This window comes from Mytilus californianus, unplaced genomic scaffold, assembly GCF_021869535.1.
Source record: "Mytilus californianus isolate M0D057914Y unplaced genomic scaffold, xbMytCali1.0.p SCAF_4, whole genome shotgun sequence".
In the NCBI taxonomy this organism is placed as follows: Eukaryota; Metazoa; Mollusca; class Bivalvia; order Mytilida; family Mytilidae; genus Mytilus; species Mytilus californianus.
The window spans coordinates 41636126-41645358 of NW_026262690.1; positions in this window are offsets into that span (position 1 = coordinate 41636126).

The following is a 9233-nucleotide window of genomic DNA, read 5'->3' on the forward strand; positions in this document are numbered from 1 at the left end:
AGATTATTTTCGGTACAACTCATCAATTCTTTAGACCACATGTTTGTTAAAAATTATGCTTGCAGTCCATATGTTTTAGTCTTGTATTTTATTTAAGCTTACCTCTATTAATATTATTCTCTATAAAAGTCACTCATGTATGCAGATATATGAACAGTTTAAAAAAAAATATCAAACTGCAAATCTACTAATGAAGCATAAATATGAATCATTCGGTTTCTAAAGTATATACATGAATATGCTTGAACACAATGTCTTTTTAAAAACACACCAAATATACTTAGCTTATAATTTAGTACACAAAACACGCTTTCCGTTTTCAAATGTAGACTCGAATGAAGACAGTTGTAAAGGGTAATCAATTACTAGTTTAAAAGGCGTCAAATCCAAAAGTACCAAGGACTTTATAAGAATTGTGGGTACACTGAAACCATCTTCGGGATGTTAAGTAAATCTAAGAGTTTGAAATTCGAAACACAATGTGACTAAAGATCATTTTAAAAGAGGGGTACAGCGCAGAATTGCTTCGCCTTCGCCTACATGGTTAATTATAATTCAATAATTTAATTTTTGATGTAACACGCCTTCTGATTGACTAAAGGTTTTTTGTCTATCAGCTCATAAACTTTAATTTTGTCATGTGACCATGACGTCATCAACGTTTTTTTATGATTTACTCCTTAAAAATGGAATTTAGAACTAAATTATTAGGAATGACTAACATTTTTTCTGTCTATTCGAAGTAACCTTAAAAATGTGATGCACACTTTTAAATAGCTCGCTACGCGGGTTATTCAGTGTGCACCACATTTTTATGTTAATTCTTCATAGACAAAAACTATATTAAAGTCATTCCTTAAATAATAAACTGAAAGTTAACAAGATAAAACTCGCAACATACATGCGAACCAACTACTTTTGGGGACATTGCAATCATACACGGGCATTTTATTACAAATTAAATTACACTAAATCACTTTAACAATAACTATAATATATAATTTCTTGATGAAAACATTATTCGTATTTCACGGATAGGCACATTACGATAAGTAAGGAATTATCTTTATTTTCGTCATAGGAAAATAACCGAAGACTTCTAACCCCTGCATCAAGTGATTGTTATCCCTTGCTATTGTCTTGTCTATCATAAAATATAGGGTCGAAAACAATCTTTTGTAGTTCCTGTCATGCAGTATCGTTTATTCTTTTGTATGTTTAATTGTCTTACAGATTACAAATGCCAGCTTCAAGGTATCATAACATGTCCTGTTATACCAAGTGTTATATTAAGTAAGTACAATGTACATATGTGTTATAGATTACACGCGGCTTTACATATTCCTGATAACGATAAAATGAGAAAATATGTTTTATTTGCGTCTTTTTTGTCTTCATCAATTTAAGGTGGACCATCGGTAAATATTTCCTCAGATAGAATTTTCCTATACCTTTAGATTTTACAGTGCTTTTTTTCAGGAATATAATAAAAAGTATGGGTCACCGTGCTGTTTTTCAAGCTACAAATCCTACAAAATTGCCAAAATTTTTTGTAAATAAAAAGAAATCTATGAGATAGAATTTTGAAATAAAAAATGAGAAGATAAGTTTTATAATATGCTTTAATAAAATAAAAGGAAAAAATGTTGTCACCGAATTTGTGTTTTTAGGTTAAAAGTAAAAAATGAAAATTTCTTCAAAATCCTTTATAAAAATCTCCACTTAAATGGCTAATTTGAAAAAAAATGATTCAAACAAAAACAAAAACATGCACCTGGTAGTAATAATCAAAATAATTTAATAAACGGTTACCACTTAGTTTTCTGTATTCGAATCAACAGTCTTACACATTAATTGCCAATCTGTCTCAAAATTTGCAGATTTAGGCAAAGAACTAGACCGATTGTGTACTGCTATTTTACAATCCAAGATGGCGGTATACAGTTAATCTACATTCAACGTGTTGAATTGTATGACAGTAAAAACTTAACAAAATCATTCAGTACTTTTAATACTCCGAGATTCTATTTAAATCTACTAAAAAAAATTCACACACCTAATTAAATGGGCATTTAAAAAGTCAGAATGCGAATATATATGTTCAAACTCTCTTAGGTAATTTTTTAGTAACAACAAACAAAAGAACTATGTCAATTGGACCTGCTTTGATACTATAACTGCCCTTGAATTTTTACTAGATAACATTTTTGTTCGCTATGGAGATTCCGTATATCGTCAAGTTATCGGAATTTCAATGGGGACTTACTGTGCACCACTTATTGCGGACCTGTTTCTGTATTGTTATGAGTTACAATTTATGACTAAAATCAGCAAAGACCCATCGAAACAACATCTGATACAAAAATTTAATAACACTTTTAGATATTTGGATGATATATTGGCTCTCAATAATGATGACTTCAGTATGTACACTAAAGAGATTTAAATAAAGCTAATACTAACAATGAACACTGCCCTCTCCTGGATCTTGATATTTATACCTTTAACGGGAAGCTTAATACCAAAATTTATGATAAAAGAGATGATTTTTTCATTTCCTATTGTTAATTATCCATTGTTAGATAATGACGTTCCCTTGTCACCATCTAATGGTGTTTATATATCACAACTTGTTTGATTCGCTCGTGTATATAACAACGTATTTGATTTTAACGAAAGAAATCTCTGTATTACTGAAAAATTATTACACCAGGGTTTTTGATATCACAAACTAGTCAAAACATTTACTAAATTTTATCATCGGTACAAGGACATCATTCGTAAATATAAATCGACATGCAGACATCTTATACGTTCAGGTATTTAAACATCCAATCTTTTATGGTAATATTCTTTACAAAGCACAAAAATGTCGGCATTCACCTCAAAAGCTAACCAAATCTTTAAACAGACTTATTCAGAAGGGATATAGTTACGATACTGTTGTCAGGTCATTGAAGATGGCATATTTTGGTATTAATATTGATTCACTCATAGGGTCTTTGCATCGGAAATAAACCAGTTGTTGGCATGATACGGGTTATGTTCTTCTCATATATTTTATGATGGTATGATACTAAACCTCTAACGGGAGGGATTGTGCTTGATTTTCACATGATGAAGACATAATCTTTCAATCAGTTTAATTGAAGTCTGGAGCTGGCATGTCAGTAACTGCTAGTATATAGTCCTTTGCTATTTATGTAGCATTGTTACCTATTCTGACATCGGACTCGGACTTCTTTTTAACTGAGTTTTACTGTGCGTATTGCTGCGGGTTTTTTTATTTTACATTGGCTAGAGGTATAGGGAGGGTTGAGATCTCACAAAACATGTTTAACCCCGCCGCATTTATGCGCCTGCCCCAAGTCAGGAGCCTCTGGCCTTTTATATGTTTTGGAGTTTAGTATGACGTCCATTTTCACTGAACTAGTACACATTTTTATTTAGGGGCCAGCTGAAGTCCGCCTCCATGTGCGGGATTTTCTCGCTGTGTTGAAGACCCATTGGTGGCCTTCGGCTGTTTTTTGCTCTTTGGTCGGGTTGTTGTCTCTTTAACATATTCCCCATTTCCATTCAAAATTTAATATAATTTTAATGCATAGCCATCTCGGTGGTATAGCGGTATAGTGCAAGCGTGATCCCGAACGGGTCAAACATTCTCCTTTAAGCAAGTGGCATTAAAGAGTAAGAGAAAGACTGCCCGGTTTGGACGCATTGTAGTGTGTCAGGAAGGGTAACATGTCTTCCTACGAATTGTTCCTTTATCAACCAGCACGTAACAGAATCTGGCTCAGCGTGTCTGTTTGGTACAAAGCGGAGTTCATATTCAACATTACATTAATATTTAATACAATTAAAACACTTTTGTAGGATTTACATGTTGTGTCCACGTTTTAGCAAGATTCTTGGTCGGGTTGTTGTCTCTTTGACATATTCCCCATTTCCATTCTCAATTTTATGCATAGTGTCTTCGAAAACGGACATTAAAACATAAATAAAACATATGATTTAGAGTTTCTGAATAATTAGCTAATTTAAATCTTATTATAATCTTATTTTGATCATATTTGATTACAGAAAAGGACATGAGCAATAATGCAAAAGACATACTGAAGGAATATTCTGTTAAACAGAATGATATGTTTGATAACAGAGTTTACAACATCAAACTTACACCAGGTAATTGTTGTACAATATCCCTTTTCTAAAATGTGAGTCTGAATTACAAAGTTTTCATGTAACTATAGACGAAGCGCTAAACAATACTCCTTTTATATTTATAACTAGTGATCTTTTAAGACTAATGAAATTACTACATTTATGCAAGGGTTATTACAAGTGCAGTATCTGAGTTCATGTACATGCATATGTGAAATATTGGTCCTGGAAAAATATCCCTTCTAAATACAAGTCTTGTTAATTTCAGTCAGATTCTTAAAATGTCATTGCAGGTGTTGTGTTATTTCAAGTAACGAAACAATCATTTTGTTCCTTGTTATTAAAACACCACAAGGGTATTACATGTAACTATGAAGATTTTCAGAAACATCATTTCTTTTCGTTTTGTTTCATTTTCTATATTAATTTAGTAAACATAGTTTCGTATTTTAGCACCTTAGTTCGCCCGAGTCTTTTGTTTTTGGTAGGGGGTTTAATTGCTCAATGTTCAGTTTTCTGTGTAGTGTTTTGTGTAGTGTTGTTTGTCAGTTCATCTTTTACTTTTGGCCATGATAGTGTCTGTCTTTTTCTATAACTTTCAGTCTTGATTGCCCCTAGGTGCTTTCTCTCTTTTTTAATGTACCGCAATGACATAGCAAACAGTACTGAAAAAAGTGTTAAACACAAACAATCACCGAATCAATCGTTTTTAATGTTCAAAAATGCATACTTGTCTGTCCAAGAGAGCTTGCCAATTCTTCTCGATGGTAAAGGTGAGATTAATTGAAAAAAAAATATTTAAAATAGATGTGACGTATCTTTTTTTATTTCCACTAAGAAAGAGCAGACAACAAATAAAAGGAGAGTTAAGAAATGCTATCGATCTTTTATTATCTTCCATTTTACAGTCGTATGTCAATTGAAAGGATTCCCCACGTTAAACTAAGACGTCATGATTTTTTTTTGCATGAATGTGGTCCTTATTTCTTGATTGTTAACCTGCAGAATACGCAACCCAAGAGATAAAGAAACCCTTAAATATATGGGTGACGGATGGAAAGGGAAAAAATAAAAAGGACGCCTTTCTTCAAACAGAGTTTCGTTTGAGTTGAATTGTTACTTTGATTGGAATCAAAATAAATGAAACATATCGCAATGATATTTCCAAAATACGACGTACGCAGCTGTTAGACAAAAGCAATATAGAGAAAAAAGAGAAAGTATGGGAAGAATTTCAATAAGATAACTGATTATTTAAAGTAATTGAAAGCTTCCTTGTGTGTTTTAATGAAAGATTTTCTACTTAATTATTCTAGTTTTATAATGTAAAAGTACTGGATCCATGAAGAGTTGAGTTTAAATGAGATTTTGTAAAAAGTATAAAAGAACTCGAAATAAACACTAGCTACTTCTTACGGCATATATTCTATTGAACTAGGCAAAATGAACCTTGATAAAACAATCAGTTACGGACTTGCAGACTTTCAATCTTGAATAAGTGGAAAATATGAACATACATGTATGCTAATCAGCATCAGCTTATGCCTTGCACTGATATCTGTTATAAAGATGCGGTGTATAAGACATGTGTTTGTACAGACTGTGAATTCTTTTAGAAATATATAAATCAACGGATTAAAATGGTCTAACAGCGATGACACTCATTTCTCAATGAATAAAGGGACTTTGTTTTTTTTACCACGGATTGATTGATTGATTGATTGGTGTTTAACGCCACTTTCAACATTATTGTGCTATTTCGTGGCGGTCAGTTTTTATTGGTGGAGGAAGCCGGAGTGCCCGGAGAGAACCACCGACCTTCAATAGGAAAACTGATAATCCTTGTCAATTAAGATTGGAAGCGAGTGCACCTGCCCCGTGCGGGATTCGAACTCACAATCTCAGTGTTGACTGGCTAGTGATACAGTAGTTTGACTACTTAGACCACTCGGCCACCGAGGCCCCTTTTCACAACGAACAATAGTTGACTAACAATCTAAGATGAGTAGGCGTACACAAAAACGTATCAAAACATGAAATGGAAATGAAAGATATGAGAGTATTTCTTCTTTCAATAATGACACGGTGAAGTTTATACAGCGTACGTATTCACTTTGTAATTTATACAAGATATTCCGAAAGAATGTTAAATCAACTTTAATTTAGTTCTAGCGTTCTCATTTTGGTATTATTTTTTTTTAATAAATGCTAAAAAGTGAATTGTACAAAACTCCAGAGTTAGGTTATACGCATTTTTTTTTTTTTTTTTTTTTTTTACGAAATTTAATCCAGAAAAGTGTTTTGTGAAGGACTATTGCCTATTGCCAAGCTTTTAAATTCAGTTTGCCATTTCATTAGAATACCATAATCCGCACAAGAGTTACTCCTCTTACACTAGGAAAGTAAATTTTGTAATAATCAGAGTGCAAAATAACCTTGTTAGAGGGGGTTGGGTAAATGTCCATATATACAATATAAAACGATAACCGAAACATTCTACTGAACATTTATAGATGAAGTAGTTTATGTATGCATTAACTCACTATTTATCTAACTAACTATTCCTAGTGATGATCGGGAATAGCTGGAGATGCTTACCACATATATGTCGAAGCACTTGTTCTTACTTTGTTTGGAGTCCGATTGTTTTCACTCCAACGTTTGCCTGATTGTTACAGTTGGTGTCAGTTCAAAGAACTGTTCTTAAAAAGTTCTACCTTAGAAGTGTAAAAATCTGTTCTAGGATAGAATTTCCAAAATCTATTCTCAGATAGAACTTCTAAAATAAGATAGAACTGTTCTATGGTCATGTAGACCTGTCAGAATATGTTCTAGGTTAAACTGTAAGGGTATAGAACAGTTCTACATGACGAAAATTATAGTAACGCTCGGGTACAATGTATTTTTAATCGCTGTGTGAATTCAGAGATTATTTTTGTTAGAACAGTTGTAGAGTAGAGCTGTTCAAAAATTTAGACATATAACTGTCAGAATCTGTTCAGGATACATTGGTAGACTATTCAAAACTTTTTTAGGTTAGAACCGGACTAATATGTTATAGGATACAACTGTAAACGCTATTCTAGGGTAGAGCATCTTCTGTCAGAAACTGTTTTAAAGTTGTCAACAGTAGTTCTAGAGACTTTTATGAACAGTTCTCCAGACAGATCTTAAGAGAAACAAACCATGATTTCAATTCCGTTTTACTTGCTATATACTTGTACTCACTCTTTATGTACACGATGTTAAGACATTGGTCGAGTCAACGTGTTTAAAAAACTTACACTATTTAAATTTGAATTTAGGTATAGCTATCATATTTTGTAAAATCATTACCGATTAAATGTTTTCGTTGAATTTAAAAAAAAATGAAATCGTTTTTTTGTAATTTTTTCAAAATAAAATACTACTAACAGAAAGTTTTGCAACACTTCCAATGAGATTAATGAAGGTCAAACTTTGAGAGCTCATATGTTTGTAGAAAATGCTCAAAATGATCTAAAATTAACACCTTATGGAATATCCGTTTCACAGATGATAGCGGATATGTTCAAGTGTCGTAACTACAATACCGTCCCCTTTTCCCCGAATGTGACCTACCGAATTAGACTTATTACCGGGTTTGTACTAACATTCGCAACACGACGGGTGCCACATGTGGAGCAGGGTCTGCTTACCGTTCTGGGGCATCTGAGATCGACCCCAGTATTTCATGGGGTTCGTGTTGCTCAGTCTTTGGTTTTCTATGTTGTGTTTTGTGTACTATTGTTTGTCTGTTGGTCTTTTTCAGCCATGAAGTTGTCAGTTTATTTTTGACTTATGAGTTTGAATGTCCCTTTGGTATCTTTCGCCTCTCTTTTAACAGCATTCCTGTTTTGAATTGATTACAGAAGAAAACTAGAAAATATGATAAACATTTGGGGCATAGGAAAGTGTCCATTCCAATTTTTTAAAAAAGTATTGGCAAGGAAAATGTTTGTTCTAGTTCATTTGTAAATTTATGCCATCAGATCCACTACTTTGTCAATTTTGTGCGTTGTATGCATTTTTTAATTAGACCATGTGCAACAAATTGTTAACACATCAATAACCTCTAGAAGATATGTGTTTAATTCTGTAACACGCTGAAAATTAAGGCACTTAAACAGTGTAAATTTCTCTATATAGTTTGAGATGGATAACAACAGCTTTAAAAATAAATACTTTTGGTCAGTTGTGATTTTTGCAATGTTGTGTCATGAATAATACACCAAATATCTTCTTTTGTAATAACATAGATTATTCTCGTCTCTATCGCTGTGTGGAGGCTTTTAAAAGTTCCTCATTGCTTGATGTATATTCTTTCAAACTTTAACAGTAATCATTATGCTCTGACCTGGTGCAGAGATAATTGGTACCGTTGATGTTAATATGACGTATTTATTCTTGAGATAATATCACATTTATACAAGCTCACATTTGGAATTTATTTAAGTTTTTATGCAGTCCTTCCTATTCATACATTATTTTCTACAAGCTTTTTATGGCTTATTCGAAAATATACATCACTCCTTTTTAAGACATGTATTAAAAAAACACACTCAAAGTAAGAACTTGTAAAGTGCAAATGCGTCTTAACTGAAAAATAGAAAACAATGTATGCATTCATAGGTTTATGTTTTTGAGAATTACAATGTTGAACATAAATGTTACATGTATCATATATTTATGAATTTTAAATCTATTGTTTGTTTGTTTTTTTTTTGTTTTTTTTTTCAGATTTAAAGATATTACGTTTACTGAAATTGTTACTTTTGGTCCTGATTTTATTGGCAATTATTGTGGCGATAACGGGTATGTTTAAAACAATATCTCATTGTGCACGTTTTTTTTTTTTTTTTTAAATGATGAATTAACATGCAAAATGTCAAGCCTTATTTTTCTTCGTTTCAAACTATAAACATGTATGTTTTAAAACAAACTGGATTCTTTGACAAGGGTATTTTATTTGTGTAAATGATTTTGTTTTTTATAAAACCGAGTTTAAGTCTTAAAATGAAAAACAAATAGTGTGAATTAAACGTCATTTAGAC